Source organism: Pagrus major, chromosome 23 (genome assembly GCF_040436345.1).
Source record: "Pagrus major chromosome 23, Pma_NU_1.0".
Lineage (NCBI taxonomy): Eukaryota > Metazoa > Chordata > Actinopteri > Spariformes > Sparidae > Pagrus > Pagrus major.
The window spans coordinates 8,310,754-8,330,531 of record NC_133237.1 but is presented as its reverse complement, the minus strand read 5'-3'; the positions used below and the strand labels follow the sequence as shown (position 1 = coordinate 8,330,531).

At 39.3% G+C, this 19,778-nt stretch overlaps 1 pseudogene; it reads right to left on the bottom strand.

Moving 5' to 3' along the window:
- Positions 1-1,406: 1,406 nt before the first annotated feature.
- On the bottom strand, positions 1,407-19,009 carry LOC141018985 (interferon-induced very large GTPase 1-like; annotated as a pseudogene).
- Positions 19,010-19,778: the final 769 nt, after the last annotated feature.

The following is a 19,778-nucleotide window of genomic DNA, read 5'->3' as shown; positions in this document are numbered from 1 at the left end:
TGAAGTAATAGCTTTAACTACAAACGTCAAGCAGGATCATTGTCAAATTGGGTTAGAATCAGTGTGCAAAATACAGGATGGGGCTCTGGAGGCCCTTAAATAACAGCTTCGACTCCATTAACATGTCAAAAAGAAAGGAGGTGTCAACAATGTGCCTCATTATGTCTAATTATAGTATCTACAAAGGTTTATTTTTACATAACTACCGACATCTTCGATCACTTTTAATAACACAATTAACACATATTGCATCTCAAGCATTTGTGGCATTTGAATGCAATTTGCTCTGCCTCTGCCTATTTAACCTCTAAAACATGTGAACTGTGAAGATGAGCTAATTGATACAAACAAAAAGTCCTTTATCTCCAAGAGAAAAGTCTTTAAACAGCCCTTAAATCACAGAGCAAATAAATAAATCACAGCTTGCTCTTGTGTTATAGCTACTTAAATCTAGACTGTCACGCTATATTTCACACACTGGTTGGTCAAAAATATAACATTAGCTCTAATGAACACACACATCTGCAAAAAAACACCCCGAGTCTTCAGTCCAGAAAACAGCGCTTCATATTTCATGGCGGCATCCAAATAACAATAAAAAAAACAAAAACGCTAACATTAAATGCTTAACTTGGTTTGCAGGCTGCTAAGCTAGGCTAGCTTAGCAGCTAGTTCGTCTTTTAGCTAGCAGCTAAAAGACTAGTGCAGTTTAGTAGCTAGGCTGCTAGCTTAGCTAGCTAGTGCAGTGTAGTAGCTAAGCTGCTAGCTTAGCTTTTAGCTGCTACTTAGTGCTAGATAAAGTTTTCCTACACATTCAGAGGGAACTACGACACAACTAAACATTAAATTACCATACCTCTCAGTCGACAGAATTCAGCGTTTTTGTCCAGCAGTTGACGTTGTCACTGTGACGTCCTCCTGTTTCATTACCGACCGGACCAGCAGCAGCAGCAGGTGCCGGGCTCATCTCTCATGGCTCACCTATCAGACCTGCATGGCCAAACGTCCGCTGAGCAGAAATCAGCTCTCACAGCCTCAGTACGACCATTACTGTGTTAGTTAAAAATGTAAAACTGGCCCTAAATCAGCTGATCAGCTGCCATCATTGATTGACAGCATTTCTCTTGTTTCTTGTGTTGACGAACTTGACCAGCTACCTATCAGATCTGGGGTGGCCACAGGGGCCACCCCTGAATGAGTTTTCAGGGGCCACCCCTGAATGAGTTTTCAGGGTGGCCCCTGAATGAGTTTTCAGGGTGGCCCCGGCAGTGGCGTATCCAGGACATTTTTACTGGGGTGGCCCAGATGGGACTCAAAGCTAGTGTGGGGTGGCCATGGTATAGCGAAGTTTAATACCACATACACATTTGTCAGTTCAAAACCATTAATCAGAAAGAAACCCGGTCTTTTAGTGAACAGAAAGTATTTATTTCCATCACCTATAACCACACTAATAACATACAAGTTAAACTCAGTTTTTTTTCATACATTATCACTGAAAGGTCAGTTTATTGAATGATAAAAGCATCTCACAATGATTCTTCTCACAAAGACAACACTGTCTACATTAATTCAGGATATTAGAGTAGTTTGCTTTTGATGGAGCAGAAATCTGACCAGACAAAAAGAAAAAACTCATGTTAATGTGGACATATTAAGATTAGGTAAAATGAGATTACACTTCATATATGTTAGAACATAAAGCATCCACTATCATGAAGATGGTATGTTCTTTAACGTGAACATTCAAAGAAGTTCATCGTTACAGCATAAAAATACTAAAGGCAATATTTGTTTGACATGATTTTCAGGTGTGATTTTTAGAAACTGAACGCATTAAAACATTCCTCATTGTATAAGAATTACATATTTTATCTGACAATATATATCTGACAACTCTTTCCATGTTAATAAAACCTCAGAACTTCAAATTTGATATATTGTGATTTCACATGTCACCTTCATCAATTTTTTCTATGAAAATGTAAATATACAACTTAAAAAGCAATATACAAAGGTGATAACACGTGTATGTTGTCAAATCTTTCAAGAGAGTTTAACATGATAAAATAAAATGAAAAGAGAAATAAAAAATGTGTCATCGTTCCATCATTCAAACTAAAAGAATTAAAAGTATGTTCATAAAACTCAAACATCGTGTTTCAACTTCTGGCACATTTCTTCGCTCCTTGAAAAAAATTCAACACAAAGCTTCAAACATATAGTAAAAAACAACAAATGATTAAACAAAAACTACATCAAAATAAAGATTTAGACATTTATCTGCTAAAAACTTTAAAAAGCAGAAATATGAAATAAAAAAACTTGAAATACTCTTTGATTACATGCTGATATAGTAGAAGTACATAATATTGTGCATCCTGTAAAACAATGATGTAATAGGATTCAGTTTCAATCAAACAGTGACACATTGTAAGAATTCTTGTCTTAATTTCCTTTTAAGTCATGATTACATAGAAAATGTTGCCATGAATCCTACATACGTACATGTAACTGACTTTGTACATGTGAATTATAACTATTGTTCTTTTGCATTATTTTCCTTGTTGCCTTCACCTCAATCAAGCAAACAGATTTTGTTTTCTGAATCCATTTCTCACTCACAGACAAATTCACCTGTCAGTGATAAAATCAATTTTGTTATTCTGTGATTCATGAATAACAAGAGATTTTCAGCAGGCTTGTAGTTTTATTGGCTCACTCACTACTTGAACATTTCATCCAGACTTTTAATGGCATCTTCTTTAGTGTGTTTTTTCCACTCTTTGGGAATTTCACCAAGGCCCTCGAATTTTAATTTATAGTGTTTCTCCAGTTCCTTCTGAAAGCGACACACAAACCATGTCCAAAATTTCACCTTTGACTCATCAGGGGTAATTCTCCAGTCAGCAAACCTTGGCCCAGCAGTTCGGTACTCTTTATAGGGAATCAGTTTTTCTGAATCTTGACAAGGGTAAAATTTTCGATCACTTGCAACATTTGTTGTGCAGAAATCAACACTCAGTTCCACTGTGTCTCTGTAGTGAACTCCATTGACTGCAGCAGATCGATGAAAAGGCACGCTGTGGTCACCAGGACTGTGATCGGCCAGTGTGTTGGTACAAACAGCTGCACAGAATGGACACTTCACCCAGCAGCAGTTACACAGCTGATCGATGAGGATTTGATCAGGCTGGTCCTTGAATTCCTTCATCTTATCCAGTGAGAGGCTGCTCATCTCCTCCATGATGCATTCAAGGCCTTTCTCGATTTCTTCTTTAAGAAAGTCAAATTCATTTATGTCTCTGAAGTTTTGAGCGGAAATGGTGAATATTAGTTTACTGTGCAGCAAACTGGAAAATTCCTTCACCCACTTGTCGATGTCCCCTTTCTCTGTTTCGATTTTCACCGTTGCCTCAAATAAAGCCTGACTCACAGATGTTTTGATGTCTTCAACATTTTTCTTGAGTATATTCTGTGCTTTATCTCTTTGTTTTGAGGAGATGTATTTCTCTACTTCCTCTTTTATATAAGACTCAACTTGCTTCCTTGGATGTTGGATGTAGGTGATAAAACCATCAAATTTCTCTTTCTCTGCCAGTGACTTCAACGCATGTTTCTCTAAGTTCAACCTGTTCCCATTGAATGCTGGGACGTTGCACCTCATCTCATCAGCGATGTCAATAGCAGTCTTGTTACAGACGGCCTCAACAGTGGAACTCTTCAGTTTTTCACAGATCAGTTCTCAAAACACAACAGCAGATGAGCTTCCTTTGCAGACGCTTTTGAAAATGTTGTAATATCGCTCTTTCTTGCTTTCTAAATAAACAAGTGCATCGTTGTTCATTTTGAATTTCTTGTGCGACTCTGTCAGCCAACTCTCTGCTCTGTGAAATACATACAGCACAAGATCAACTGTAAACTCCTTCTTCAGAGTATATCTCCTCTTTGATTTAAATTCTGTCACCTTTTCTTTTACTTTGTTGGCCACTTCTGCCAGGTAAGCTGGACTGTAGCCTTTTGTTGCTACAGGTTTGCTTTTGATTGCATCAAGGGACTGTTGTTCAACATCGTCAATGAGGGATCTGATCTGTTGCTGTTCATCAGACCCTTTAAGGAAAGATGTGACTTTGTCCCACAATTTACGGCTAGCTACATAATGACTGTAATCTCCAACCCCAGATATTTTTTTGTAGTTGCCACTGCTTCTGGATTCATCTATGAGAGCCCATTCAAAACCAAGCTCATGAAGGATTTCTGACTGATCTGCTTCATAGTTGATGTCCTTAATAGGTTTTGTTCCAGCAGTTAACTCAGTAACCCAGCCTCTCCAAACTGAGTTGAACTGCTTTCTAAGTTCCTCTTCATCATTTACCTTGTCTTTTAACTGATGAGCGAGCTCTTTACTCTTTTGTAGCAGTTTGTCCTCAAACTCTGTCTTCTTATCATCAAGCTTTTTACAGGCCTTCTTCTGCTGGATAACTTCATCCAGTTTTCTTTGGACTCCTCTCACTTGTTCATCATGAAACTCCTTGATTTTGCTTTCAAATGTGCCTCGCCACTGAACCAACATTTCTTTATCGCTGTCATTATCAAAGTATGTTGTCATTGCATTTTGGATTTCTTCATAAGTTTTGCTCATTTCTTTAGAAAGATGACTGTGCTCAATCTTGTCCAGGTTTCTATTTTCTATTCTGTTGTAAAGCTGGTTTTCAATGGTCAACATGTTGCTCCTCAGGGTCCAGGTCCAGTTCCCATATTGGACCTCAAGATTTCTGTACACTGCGATTTCATGTGTGTTTTTGAAACTGAACACAAAGTTTTCGTTCAGCAGGGCATTCCACAGGTCATGAATTTTGCTTTTGAATTGTTTGAGAGTAATCCCTTCAGACTGTGAAGCTTTAGAGAGGATGAAGGTCTTCAGCTCTTGGATGCTCTCACTGTAACCTGGATTTGGAGGAGCCATCGGTGGACTTCCCTCCCACAGTTGGGCAAAGTACTTCACATCTTTTTGAACATCAAATGCAATGATGTCACTGAAGCACTCAGCATCACAACCCTCCTCCTTTGCAGCAAGTTGGGCCATCTGGTCCAGTTTGTCTTGCAGGCGTCTCTTTCCATCCATGTTCATCTCTTTAGCTGAAATATCTGTGACATTCTGATGAACAAACACACAACTTGGAGAAAGTTTAATTTTCTTCATCCTCATGACAGCCTGAACAACAATCTGCAGAACATCTTGCATGTCAGCTGGATTCTCTCCAAAGATGTTGATCAATGTCATGTTTCCCAGACCAACAACAAATGTTGCCAGTTCATTGTCGTGGTGAAGAGTGGTGTTACCTGCCAACTCAAGAGCACGCAGTCCTTCAGTGTCCACCACCAGAACGTAGTCAAACTGAAAGTCTTTCTTGATCTCCTCTGACACTCTGACCAGCTGCATGAAGGCACCCTTGGTGCACCTGCCAGCACTCACTGCAAACTGTAGCCCAAACATGGCATTCAGCATAGTTGATTTTCCACTGCTCTGTACGCCTAAAACTGACAAAACAAAAACTCTCTTGTTGCCCAGTTTCTTGATGACTTCATCTAAAAGACTAGAGATCCATGTTAAAGGCACGTGACCTGCATCACCATCCATCAGCTCCATTGGGTGTCCTGATATCATCAGCTCTGCAGCCAGCTCAGGGTATTTAGACCAGTCAGTCTGTCCACTCGTTGGTTGTTTCTTCAGAGATTTATGGGCTTCATAGATCTGTTCCATTTCTCTAAATATGTGCTCCAAGCCAAAAGTTGCTGACTGTAGTTTGGTTGATATTTGTTCAAGCTCATTTCGCTTCATTTTTAGCTGATCAGATTTGTCATGCTTCTTCTTCAAAGACAAGACCTCAGACCATTTGTCATCATAGCTTTGGAGAATTGAAGAGAGATCATCTGTGCAGAGGGCATCCATTAAGATCTGAGTCCATTTCAGGAAATACTCTCTGTCTGTTGATTTCAAAGATGAGAGGCTTTCAATGAACAACTTCATCAGCTCACTACAGGAAGCTTTGCATTGATCTTCTCGTATTCGCTTCAGTTGTTGTTCCTTTTCAGATTTCTCCTTCTCAATGTGTCCTGTGAGGCGATACAGTTCTTTGTTTGTTCCGCACCACTTGCTCCACAGTTGGCCTTGACATTTGAGAAATGTATCTTTAATCTCTAGACCATCCATCCCCTGAAGCAACTTCACTATTCCCTCAGCAGCAGATTTCCCTTTTTGGCAGAGATGGTCATTTTCATCCACTCTGATTCCAGAGACCTCAGCCATGGTTTCAAGCTGGAAGGATGCATGTGGTCCAGACAAAATGTTTCTAATGATTCCTTTCAGTTCTTCAGAAACATCTGACTGGCTTCTGTCCTTCAGACCCATTCTGTATTTTCCCTTTTTCGTCTCAACAGTATCCAAATTTCCATCAACAATGAGACAAATGAGAGGCTTCTGAGACTTGTAAAGGGCTGAGATAACTGCAGTACTTTTGTCACCTTTATCCAGAGTTGGTACAAGAACAACATTGACTGAAGATTTTTCAGTCAGTATGTCACGCTGTTTTTCATTTAACAGAGCATCACCATGAATATTACAGAAGGCAATGCAGTCAGTGAAGGCATCACTAGGTTTTCCAGCTGGGCAGTACCAGGCAATCTCTGCCACTCCATCCATCAAATAGCGAGACTTTGTGCTACCTCGACAGTTTCTGTGGAAGAAGGTGTTGTGACGGTCGTTGATCAAAGTGTTCATCAGCTGAGATTTAGATTGAGGCAGTGAACCCAGACGGAAAAATGACACCATGGGTGTCTCAGCTTTGCAGATGGGCATACTCTTCATGGTGACAATGTTTGAATTATCTTTGGTTTGAGTTATCTTCCATGTTTTTCTTATTTGTCTGAAAGTCCACAGAGGACATTCAATGTCCATTGTGACTGGGTCAGGAACAAGCAAAGGTACAGCGTACTGACATTGTGACAGCTTTGTAATCATGTACTGTTTAAAAAAGCTGTCTGAGCAGTGAAATACTGCCATCTGTACGTCCATTGGATGCACATCAGACTGTTTTGATTGATCAGAGTCTACACTGGTGCTCAAAAAATCATCTGAATCACTATCGTCTGTCTCAGAACTGTCAACCTCTGGAACAGGATTTGAATGGCTGACCTCAGAACTGTCTTGTCTTACAGGAATATATCTGGCTCTGTAGTCTAACATCATCAGCCTGTGAAGAAAAGTGTGAGCTAGATCTTTCTCACATGTGACATGATCCTGTTTCACAGGTGGACCTATCTGAAGAAAATCTGCTGGTGAAAACTTCTGTTGATGTTTGTCTTGAAGGTGAAGTCTGCCGAGCAGTGTTTCAGTTTGTGCTTGATATTGTTTCTTCATGTTGGTCTCTTCAGAAATCTTCTCTGACTGCTGTAAATAAGTAAATGGAACTGTAGGTAATATGTGGGATATGAAGTAAATAGTCCTAAAGATCTTGTTAATAAAGTTAAGAGTCTCTTACCTTATCCTTGTTTCCACACAGATTCATATCTGAAGTACCTGCAGCAGAATAATTAACTTCATCATCAAAGGGTCAGAGCAACGTGCTTTTGGACCATTTTTTCATTTTATCCTGTAACATCTGGACTTTTATCATTTAAATCAGTTTTGATTGTGACACTTTCATGTTATTGTACTATTAAATAAGTCAACAAAATCTTACCATTCTCTTTGGTTGCAGATGGTACAGACTTGATTTCAGACTCTCCTGCTACTGGTGTGTTGTTGTCATTCTTCTCGCAGTGTTCAACATCAGCAGGTTTATCCACTGGGTCACACTAAGAAACCAAATTATTATTATAACACACAGTAGTACCACCAGAAATAAAATAGAGGAAAGCAATTTGCACAAACTAAATGCAATCAGATTTGTAATTTAGTGAGAAGAAAGTAAGTTCTTCTGGGAAAGTGTTTTCAACTCATCCATGTGTCTAACCAGGAGATCCATGGATCCAAACTGTTCAAGTCTTAACTAAAAATGTAAACAGCTCCAATCTTCAGTTGAAGCTCTAACTTTAGAAAAAATCGTTGGCATTAAACATAAATACTGCTGTGAGTACTGAGGTTGAAAAGATCTCACCTTTACGTTGGTTTTAGCTGCACTCTCCTCCTCCAGCTCCTCTCCTGCAGGGTAATGTAACAACAAGCAGATCACAGGATTGAAGTTGTCAGTGAACTATTCCAGCTGAAGAGGGTTTATTTGCAAAAATTATGTGTGTGTTCAAAAAGTTCACTGTTCAACAAGATGCATCTCCTCTATACCAAATAGAGATGAGGTGCTTTAATATTAAAGCAACATTATGTAGAAATTGGCATTTTGTGCAATTTGGCACCCCCACAGTTTCTGAGTGCAACACCACTGTCGTTGACACAAATCCCAGGTCTGTAACAATCTGTCAGATGTAAAGTAGGTGACAACTACAAACAAAACTCATTACATCATAACAATGTTGTGTGTTGAAAACTTGTATGTTGCAGTAAACATGTATGTAACACTGTGATCCTCTCACTGAAGTTACATAGTGCAGAAACAAGTGATGGGGACAGAGTGGCTGAGACAGAGACACCATTCACCTTATTACAAGACATTGTACCATCAACATGATTTTGAAGCTGTTATTATAAGGTAAAAAAGTTCAATCGTGTTGCTTTAATAACAGAAAGATTTAAAAAATGCAAGACAACAATAGTATGAAATGAAATGATTCTTACTTTCTTTGGTAGCTGTTGAAACTGTCTGAGATGTTTGACTTGTGTCCTTCACTGCTGCACTCTCCTCCATGGACCTCTCACTCGTGTTGCTGCTGCTTTCACTCTTGATCTCTTTACCTTCATCAGCCTCTTCTGTTGAAGGGTCAAAGACAACAAATATCAGAGATTAGATTAGTTCCTGTATTTCTTCCAGGCCTGGACTGGCCATAGGGAGAACCGGGAGTATTCCCGAAGCGCCAGCCTATGATTGGCCTGTGTCTCTCTCTCTCTCTCTCTCTCTCTCTCTCTCTCTTTTTTTTTTTAACAGGCTGCCGGTCAGCCGGCGTCGCGGCTATCTAACTTTTTTTTCTAAGTCAGAGAGGCAGGCCAGGCCAATCAGAGGCCGCTCAGTCCAGTAGCATGTGAGGAGGACAAGACGATTGGTTGGTTTCGATTAACACCCGCCCCAACAGTCCGTATCAACCACACAGACAGCGTGTGGAGGAAGGGGTGTGTGACGTGTGTCTGGTACCTGCTGCGGTGTGTGTGTGTAGCAGCACTATATATATAGTTTGTATTATTATTATTATTATTATTATTATTATTATTATTATTATTATTATTATCATCATCATCATCATTATTATTGGTATTATTACTATTTTTCTGCATATTCTTGACTTTGAATGGGAGCAGCTGTAACGCAAGCAATTTCCCGTCGGGGATTAATGAAGTATTTCTGATTCTGATTAATATATTATGCAGTCAGTAGTCCATATTTAAGTTGACAGTATGGTAGACAGACATCACATTTACATGTCAGGATCTGGTTATTATAGACACAGATTCAATATTTAACCGTCATGTATCATCACAGTAGCAGCGTTACACACGTTGGCAGCTGTAAACACATAAAAACATTATAAAAGCACATCTGGTGGTTTGGTGCCCACCTGTTTACTGAACATGTCAGGAGTAGTTAACGTTTATAATCACCAGAGGACGGTACAGACGTTGTTTCTGGTTCCTGTCTGTTTCCTGAATATATTCGTACGTGTGTGAGTGTGTAAATGAGAGGCATTAGCTTATAGCACTTTGTAGAAGGAGCTTTGTAAAGTTCACTCCATTCACTTGTATTAGTTCACGGGGCAGATCTGCCTCCTCCAATATGGCGGCGACGTCGACGTACAGTCCAGCGCTCAATGAGGCGTCTATGTATATATGTCTATGGTGCCGAGAGGGAAAGAGAGAAAAAAAGAAAGGCGCTGGAGGATGACGCGGCCAAATGCCTAAAGTTGACTAATTTATTCAGACCAAATGGGATATAATCATTCCATTATTATGTATATGAATACAAGGGCAAATCAAGTGAGACATAGGCTACACTATCTTACTGTATGGACTATAGTGTATGGAAAAACACTGTAAGCATATGTTTGCTATTCAAAGGTGGTGATGCTGATGACATCAGTCCTGCTGGTGCTTCAGGAGCAGCCGGTGCAGAGCAGCTGGCAGAAGGTACAGAATCATTTCTACAGTAGAGCAACAACATGCAACAAGTTGCAGACATATGAACACCACCAGGCACTGCCATTTGACATAAATGGCTCTCATTTGTAATAATAGCTGTCTTGGCATTACAGCATTATTCTATTAAGCGCTAGTGTTGTTGAATTTTGCTGTCTGTTGCTGACTTGCTGTTATGTATCCCAGCCCAAACATGAAAGCTATGTATTCCAACCTTAGATTTAGGTTGGGGTTCATTAGTATTCCCCGGTATGATAATTAGAGCCTATATAAAATATTAGTCAATATTATGTGATTGCTTATTAGGAACTATGCTCTCGGACTGTATTATACATTGCATATATGTGTCTGTCAGTGCGTGCGTGCGTGCACGTGTTCTGTGAACATGTGTTCGAAGGCTGTCCCCTCATAGCTGATTAATTGTTTGATTTGGACTTAGTTGTCTTTGTTTATTAGGTTATATTGTAGGCTACACATAAAAAATATGTGCCAATGAGGCAGTTGATATTCTACATGACATGACTTTTTATGTATAGCTGTAACCTTGGCACTACTTATTATGTAAAACCTTTATTCTCTTCTATTAAGTGTGTTAGTGGATTTTGCTGAGGATTGTTGTGTTACTGTATTTACCAGCAAACATAAAAGTTACTGTACCAACCTTAGATTGTACAATAGGTCCCATATGTGGACTTCTATTTGGTGTGTGTGTGTGCGTGTGTGCATGCGTGCGTACCTGCGTGCGTGCATGTGTGCATGCGTGCCCATGCATGTAGGTGTGGGTGTGAACGTGCGTGTGTGGGCAAGGCCAGGGTGGCCTGGTTACATGACTGACTCCTGGCCTGAAAAAGTCTCCCAGTCCGGCCCTGGAAATATCTGTACATTTTATCTTGATAAAGCAATGTAGGTGTAGGTTGTTAAACTGTTACCTGTACTGTACATTTACTGCCACTAGACAACTTCACTAAACTTTGTGTCTACTGTGGAGGCTAACAGCTGTCTGCTCTGAGCGCTCCACTCACTAAAGACCTGAGCCACACCACTCTTTTAACACCAAGCCAAGCTCAGTGGATGACATAAAAGTCCCAGATTCTGTAGTTCTATCTTGGCATCAGTTTTTATTTTTTAAATAAAAAATTAAAACATTGTCAGGAAAGATCCTAAAAATACAAACACACTGGAGTGGGGCTTCAAAAAGCACCCAGATGTTGGAGCACCATTTATTTATGCAGCAAGGAATTATCATGCCATTGGAGCTTCAAGTTTGAGTCTCTAGCCAGAGCCTCTCTCTCCTCTCATCCGCATAACACGGCGGTCAAGCCCACCTCCACTCCGTAAACCCCGGTCAAACTAGCCCCCAGTTACTTTGTGGTGCCTGTATATAGTAGATATTACGGTAATGCAGCGCAAGAACAGAGTTCAAAATGAAAGCAACGACCTATGAACGTAATTTCTCATTTATTCACTCGGTCTGTTAATTAATTTAATTAATTGATCGATTAGATAATTAATTGAGCATTTAAGGAATTCATAGATTATTTACTTAATTCATTTTACCATCGTAATTCTGATCACATTGAAGCCTTCTTAAAATTTTGAAATTCCACATCGGAACTTCCTGGTATTATCGGAGTGACACTCTGAGGTGGAGTACTATCATTCTGACTGAAATCAGTCTGTGGAAACGGTAGTTTTCTTTTAACGTATATTCATATGGAAATATTTCAAGTATTTGACAATGAAGTGGGCTTCAATTTTTGAAATCCGTCATCAGAAGCTCCTGATGTTGAGGATATTTTTACGTTTTACTAATTATTCACACAATTGAAATGCCATGGCCTCCATCTTCTAAGGCTTCGATGTGATCAGAATTACGATGGTAAAATGAATTAAGTAAATATTCAATGAATTCCTTAAAAGCTCAATTAATTAATCGATTAACTAATCGATTAATTAATTCATCAATTAACAGACTGACCGATGAGAAATTGTGTTCATTGCTTTATTTTGAATTCTATTCTTGCGCTGCATTACCATAATATCTACTATATATAGGCACCACAAAATAACTGGGGGCTAGTTTGACCGGGGTTATCGGAGTGGAGGCGGGTTTGACCGCAGTTGCATAACCCTTGTGAAGTGTCAATAAATCTCCTTGCACTCTACTCCCTGCCTTGTTGTCCGCTTCTGGGTCCTACCAAAACTAGGCATTGTAACATTAGGGCAAATATTGGTATGTGCAATTAATTTTAATAATTAATCTTGAAAGTTCTAATTAATTAAACGCTTGACAACCTTAATAAAAAATACACACAGTACATTTAAGAACATCAATAGTACATAAAAGATAAAACATTACATCTGTCTGTTTTTTAATGCAGTAAAAAGTTGAATGTTGTTCGGACCACCAGTTAGGAGATTAGGTAGAAAAGATAAAATTAAATGAATATTAAACTTAATTAAAATTTGAATTTTGGTCTTACATTTGGGAAATTATGTTCACAGTTCTTAACGTTTCTACATAAAGTAAAGTATGGTAAAGGTAATCCATTTCAAATATGAAATTTAATCTGATAATAAAAACTGTAAACTCACCTTTGTGTTTTAATAGTTCTGCCTGGTCTCAGTAGATGTGCTGCCTTGTTACAAATCCTTCAAAATAACCAGAGTTCACAATATGAGCTGTTTGTCTGCCCCTCACACATTTTCCTGTCTGTACTGCAAAATAAACTTCTGCATTTATATAAACCAGTGATGACAAAGAGTGAAAGTGAAAGCAGTTCAGCTCAAACTCGTGATTTCCCCGAAACCCTACAACTGATACCATTGAATTAACCATTAACAAAACACACAATGGTTCAGTGCTTTTTCAAGTCTGTCCTCTAATCTGATCTAAAAAAAAAAAAAAAAGAAATGTATTGCTATACATCTTTTCTACGGTAAAAAAGTAGAATCTTGTTTACAAACAGTAAGAAGATCAGTTAAAAAAGATTGACCAGTGACTATATGATGAAATAAATATTAAATTTACTGTAAACATTAAAATGCTATACGCTGGTTTAGCTCAGTGAGTCCTGAGGTTTTTTTTAATTTGCTGTTGAGCTGTGCAATGGCAGAGTGAATAAATTGTTTTTCAGAGGTGTCAAGTAACGAAGTACAAATACTTTGTTACCTTACTTAAGTAGAAATTTTGGGTATCTATACTTTACTGGAGTAATTATTTTTCAGCCAACTTTTTACTTCTACTCCTTACATTTTCACAAAATTATCTGTACTTTCTACTCCTTACATTTTAAAAATAGCCTAGTTACTCGTGAAATTTTGCTGCACCTCTGATGCGCCTCCGGAGAGGCACAGTATTGGCGAACCGAATCAGTGTGAACGGATAAGCCGGCGGCGCGGAGCGGGGGCGTGTCGGTCTGGTGTTCACTGTCTGATAACTGTACAGATCCTTCACTCAACAAAATATAGATACAAAGCAACGTTACATGACCATACAACAGTAACGTAGTAACTGGTTGTGTCTTTGGCAACTTATATGAGGAAAAAAATACCGCAGTTATTCGTGGAGAAGTCCGACCGACTCTTCGTCACATTTCTGCCCGAAAAACAGTGTCCCCGGCAAAAAACTTTAACTCGCCAAATGTTTGTTGCGGTGAAGACTTCAGTGAACTTTCCCCCATAAACAGCCTCCCTCCCCGCAAGTGATAGAGTCAGACAGCATCCCGTTTACTGATGGCGATTATGTAATTAAGAGAAAAACGTAACTTTGTCATTTTCCAGGATGTTTGGTGGGTCAGGATCCCAATCACAGCACATTATAACAGCATCCATATGATTATAAACAGTCAGCGGATACATGTTTAGATTAACAGGAGGACACCGGGGAAAACACATTGAAAAAAACACACACGTCATCATCATGACGTGTACCGTCACGCCTCTTTTGGAGCTGCGGCGCCGACTTTCTGTGTGAATTACACTCTTTTACACTCTTTTTTGTATGTACTTTAAAAAAACTGTTTTCTAATGTAACATTAACTTGATATTGACATTAAAAAATGTTTTAATACATAATCCATGTCTTATTATAAATTAGGTTGTCATGGTATCAATCTGAAAGGTAAAACCATGGAATTTTACTCAATGGCCTTTGTGCCCTGTCATGTGGCCTTGGTGCCCCTAAAATGACGAAATTCCAACCCTGTCCGACACCCTATTGGTTTGTACGCGATCCATCGCCCCATAACATTATAGTCATTATAGCCTTTAGAAAAATGTTTTTTTGGGGAGGTGGGGTAGTGCACTATAGGCCCCTGTGGCGTAGCCTAAGCTTTTGTCCTTAATGGCATTTTTTCCCCTTACATTACTTTTACTTTTATACTTTAAGTAGTTTTGAAACCAGTACTTTTACACTTTTACTTGAGTAAAAAGCTTGAGTTGATACTTCAACTTCTACAGAAGTATTTTTAAACCCTAGTATCTATACTTCTACCTGAGTAATGAATGTGAATACTTTTGACACCTCTGTTGTTTTTCTTCTGTACATAGGTGACTCTGAGCTTTCGCCCCCACAGGGAATCAGCTCAAAAAAGTGAAGGAGGTGGGATGTGTCATCAAGGATTTTATATGCCAGTCTGTTAATGCAGGGTTTGAGTTACATGGGAGCCAATGGGAGCTGAACTCCTATAAAAGCAGTAAACTCATACATCTAAGGGGGTCACTTATACATTACCATCAACCATTTTTCATGTAATGGGTATTTTTTAACATTAATGATAAAAATAAGTTAAAGAAACATGTTTTGCAGAGGAACTACGCACCATATTCTCTTGTAAATGACAGTGACAATGATCACATCTCTTGTGAAAAACTGTCTACAACACATTCTTTACTATTTGGGCCTGTTTGTTATTTTGGCAAATGTTACACATGAAGGTATTTCTTTATTTGTGTAAAAAAGATAGAGTGGGGAAGTGAACTCAAATCACAAAAGGCCTCTGAAGATGCATGTCGAGTCACATGTTAATGCCAGGTGTGAACTGAAGGGCTTTTAACTGTCCACTTGTGATCAGATCACTTAAGACGGATGGTAAAACCAAATGTGAACAGACTCTTCTCCTAGTATTTATCTATCTATCTCCACCCTCATGTTATTTAGGGGAAGTTATTTAGAGACTACTCTAGAGAGTTTGGCTTTACTTCTCACAGACAAGTGAGCAGACCAGGACACAATGTTTCCTGTATTTCCCTTTATACTGTATCTCACATCTCACATGATGCAGTATGGGTGGCAGACTGTATGAACCCCTCATGCCTCAAAACATGTTGCTAACCCAAAGGCCCTTTAAGAGCTACTAACTCAAAAGAGAAATGAAATCATTTGGACACAGCCAGCATCAGTATTTTCTGCAAAGTGAGTGTCCTGTTGAACTGAAATACCTCATGAACACATTACCAAAAATGAAAAGCACTGCAGGTGAGGGACAGCTCCACTGACATTGTTTGTTGTGTAGCTTTGAAGACTGTCAGACATATGTGGTTAAAAGCATGTAAACAAAATACAAAAGCGGAAACTTGCAGTTACGGGTTTATGTATTGGTTACTGTAGTTATGATTAAGACAAACTAGAAAATATGTCTTAAAGGTAAAATGGTGAAGGGCTCTCTTTGTGTTATTTAAGAATAATCTATTTTTACATGTAAGCCTGTTAAAAAATGTCACAAAAACTCTGACTCCTGAAAAATGTCCAACAAATACTCTGACTCATTACTTTGCTATTTCATGACTTGGTAGAGCAGCCAGACAAACCATAACTTGAATCTGTGTTCATCAATTTAGAATTGGCCTTGACAACTCTTGAGTTTTGATCTTACATTTGGGAAATAGATACATCCAACAGTTCTTAAAGTTTCTACATAAAGTAAAGTATGGTAAAGAAAAGTAATCCATTTCAAATATGAAATTTAATTGATAATAAAAACTGTATGGATATACATCTGTAACAATGCTGAATAAACTCTCCTTTGTGTTTCCATAGTTCTGCCTCGTCTGAGTAGATGTGCTGCCTTGTTACAAATCCTTCAAAATAACCAGAGATCACAATATGAGCTGTTGGTCTGCCCCTCCCAAACGTTCCTGTCTGCACTGCAAAATAACCATCTGCATTTATATAAACCAGTGATGACAAAGAGTGAAAGTGAAAGTAGTTCAGCTCCAACTCGTGATTTCCCCGAAACCCTACAACTGATGCCATTGAATTAACCATTAACAAAACACACAATGTTCAGTGCTCTTTCAAATCTGTACCCTAATCTGATCTAAAAAAAAAGAAAAAGAAAGAAAAAGAAAGACAGAAATAGCTATTGTAAATGTCTGATACATTGCATTAATATTCTCCTACACAGTATTGTTTTTTTGTGTTAACAAGACATTGTAGTCCTACAGTGATGTTTTTTGCGATGCTAAACTTACTTGTTACTTGGGAGCCAATATGGGAGTCTTATGGGAGCTGAACTCCTATAAGGTGGGGTCTGATCTCCCATGAAAGCAGTGAACTCACACATCTGTGGGGGTCACTAATACATTACCATCAACTGTTATTTTAATCACAAATAGTGCATTTTTCATGTAATGACTATTTTTTTAACATTGATATAAATAAGTTCAAAGAAACATGTTTTTCAGAGGAACTACGCACCATATTCTCTTGTAAATGGCAATGACAATGACCACGCCTCTTGTGAAAAACGGTCTACAACACATTCTTTACTATTTGGGCCTACTTGTTAGTTTGGCAAATGTTACACATGAAGATATTTCTTTTATTTGTCTAAAAAAGGTTGTATCCCTTTGTTCTAGTGATATAGGTATATATTTGCATATAGATTGGGGAAGTGGGCTCAAATCCAGTGGTGTGAAGTAACGAAGTACAAGTACTTCGTTACAGTACTTAAGTAGATTTTAGGAGTATGTATACTTGAGTTTTAAATATTTGTTTCAACTTTTACTTTTACTTAAGTACATTATAAAGAAAAAATACATACTTTTGCTCTGCTACATTATCATAGGACACTGTGGCTACTCGTTATAAAACAATATATTTGAATAATAGCCCAATTGTCTCATGATATTGTATCCGGGCTGAATGTATTCACAACACTTGCGAAAAACTGACGTTAGTTTCGCTGTAAATCGCGAACGTAATCATGGCAGCCGCCTCGTCCACTGACACTGTTGGGGGAAATGAAACAATGCTGCCACAACGGCATCCGCTAGCAAGGCTAGCTCGGAGGAAGAAGAACACCCGTGGTCGTGTTTAAAACAAATGTTTTCCTGTGTGGGAATGAAAGAGCAGAGGGAGGGAGTATAAGGAGAGAGGGAAGGAGTAGAGGGAGGTATAAATACTGTTAATTAGAGCTGCAACGATGTTGTATTAAGCTGTTGTTAATCCCCAACTATTTTGATAATAGATTAATCGTTTTGAGTCATATTTTAAAGGGGGAAAAAAGGCACATTTCTCAAATTCCAGCTTCTTAAATGACTATTTTCTGGTTTCTTTCCTCCTCTATGGCACTAACTGAAAATCTTTAAGTTGTGAACAAAACATTTGAGGACATCATCTTGTGCTTTGGGAAACTGATCCACATTTTCAACCGTTTTCTGACACATAGACCAAACAACTAATAATAAATTAATGGAAAACAATCAACTGATTAATCAACAATGAAAATAATTGTTAGTTGGAGCCCTACTGTTAATAAAGTTTAAATTGAAGAACTGAATTTCTGGTCTGTCTGCTCTACCCAAAGACCCCAGATAAACTCTGATGGTGAAGAGCGGCTCTGCGGAATAAGTGACCCCAACAAGAGCAGCAGAAGACCAAGGAAGAGGGTGAAGAAGGTCGGTGTGTAACGCAAAACATATTGCAAGGTAATGCAAAAGCACTGTGAGCAGGGCTTAAGTTGTGCCTGATCCTGCCGTAACAATTCTGGGACATCCTAGATCCGGCATCTCCTTTGTCACTATCAAATACATTTGGTGAAATATTTAATGTTATCTATCCTGTGCTTCTTTTATTTCCCACTCAAGTTTCTCAAAAATCACTAGTTTGCCTATTGTGCAGGCAGATTTTGAAAAGAGACAGAGGAGTGGTCATGTCACGCAGAGATGCCAGGCATTTTAAATCAGATTTTAAAAAGAGACAGAGGAGCGGTCATGTTACGCAGAGATGCCAGGCATTTTAAATCAGATTTTAAAAAGAGATAGAGGGAGCGGTCATGTCACGCAGAGATGCCAGGCATTTTAAATCAGATTTTAAAAAGAGACAGAGGAGCGGTCATGTCACGCAGAGATGCCAGGCATTTTAAATCAGATTTTAAAAAGAGACAGAGGAGTGGTCATGTCACGCAGAGATGCCAGGCATTTTAAATCAGATTTTAAAAAGAGATAGAGGGAGCGGTCATGTTACGCAGAGATGCCAGGCATTTTAAATCAGATTTTAAAAAGAGATAGAGGGAGCGGTCATGTCATGTAGTGATGCCAGAAGTGTGTGCACAAAAAAGCTCAGCTGGCATATTAGTGAGCGTTTGTACTATGAAATGATGAAATTAGTGTGGTTAATTCAAGCTAATGTGTATAGGTGCTCCCCTCAAGGGGCGCCACCTGGCGTCCTACCTGGTTTACCTGGAAACCTGATGTAAAAATCCCGCAGCAGGTGCGGGTCGAGGATGAGGGAGCGGCTGACCCAGGAGCGCTCCTCGGGGCAGTATCCCTCCCAGTCGACCAGATACTGGTAGCCCCTACCCCGTCTGCGCACGTTCAGAATCTGGTTGACCGTGTAGGCTGGGTGGCCGTCGACGAGAAGTGGGGGAGGCGGTGGAGGTGCAGGAGGCTGGAGAGGGCTTTCGGTGACTGGCTTGAGGAGGGAGACGTGGAACACAGGGTGGACGTTTAAGGAGGCTGGGAGGCGGAGGCGGACAGCGCTGGGGTTTATTATCTTCTCCACAGGATAAGGCCCAATGTACCTGGGGGAGAGTTTTCGGGAGTCGGTCTGGAGGGGGAGGTCTCGGGAGGAGAGCCACACTTGCTGACCCACCTGGTAACAACCACCTCCTGACTCACTGCACCCATACACAGGCCCTCTGCACCTCACTCACACTCACCTCCACCCCCCCCTACCTACATCATACATGCCCCTCCCTCAGTGACCCCAGTGGCACAGGACAATATCTACACAATAGAAACCATAATATCACACAGACAAACGAAACCCAGGACTGTTTTTAGACCAAACTGTGTTCTTAACATTCCATTTGAAAAAAGTGATGAACGCACGTTCAGCACAGATGTTAAAATGGCTGTGCTGAACGTGCGCTCTCTTTTAAACAAATCTTTTATTATAAATGATATAATTTTAGATAAAAACCTGGACATCATTCTCCTTACAGAGACATGGCTGGGCACTGACGCACCTGTTGTT